Here is a 953-nt window from a genome sequence, read left to right on the forward strand (position 1 = left end):
ACTGTGATCTTTGGATGTTTCCATGGCAAACTATTAATACTGTCATGTTCAGCCCTAAAATGTGATTTGTTTGACAAATTTGTGACTGGGTTCCCAATCTCTGTTGTTCTTGGGAAAATCCTGAATGCTGGTGACTGCTCTTAAAGAGGTTTTTGTTTGTTTTTCTAAAGGAATATGTGTAAAATGTGTTTTGATTCATCATATTGTTTTAAAAGACATCCATTGGAGAATGAGCTAAACCTGTGTTGAATAATAGTAAAATTATCTTCATCTTTTGAATCAATATTTAGCTTAGGCTCATTAGAAATGGCTCATTTGTTTTCTAATACTTGCAACAAAATTGGGAGGAAAAAGGAACAATAAGACCACACAAAATGGCTTGGCGCCTGTGGCTCAAGTGGCTAAGGCACCAGCCACATACACCTAGGGTGGCGGGTTTGAATCCAGCCCGGGTCCACCAAAACAACAATGATGGCTGCAACCAAAAGATAGCTGGGTGTTGTGGCGGATGCCTGTGGTCTCAGCTACTTGGGAGGCGGAGGCAAGAGACTCGCTTGAGCCCAGGAGTTGGAGGTTCCTCTGAGCTGTGATGTCACGGTATTCTACCCAGGGGGACAGCTTGAGGCCCTGTCTCCAAAAAAAAAAAAAAAAAAAGACCACACAATTAAAACTGGAATCAAATCCAAATTGTTCAAGAATTGGTGAACATCTATCATTTTTCTTGACTTGTTTCTTTTCCACTTCTCTCTGTTTTACACTGTTGTATGAGCCAGTGCAGTCCCTTGTTCCAGAAGTTGAGTTGGGAAAAAATGAAACTCCAGTGAAATGTATTGCCCTTTGCTAATTTAATCAATGTCTGAGATTGGAGATAGTTGTGAATCCTTAATGAAGTGAGGCAAGGATGTAGGGAATCTTTAATTTCAGACAATTTCTTTTTTCTTTTTTTTTTTTTT

This window comes from Otolemur garnettii, unplaced genomic scaffold, assembly GCF_000181295.1.
Source record: "Otolemur garnettii isolate 467f Iridium unplaced genomic scaffold, OtoGar3 scaffold00062, whole genome shotgun sequence".
Lineage (NCBI taxonomy): Eukaryota > Metazoa > Chordata > Mammalia > Primates > Galagidae > Otolemur > Otolemur garnettii.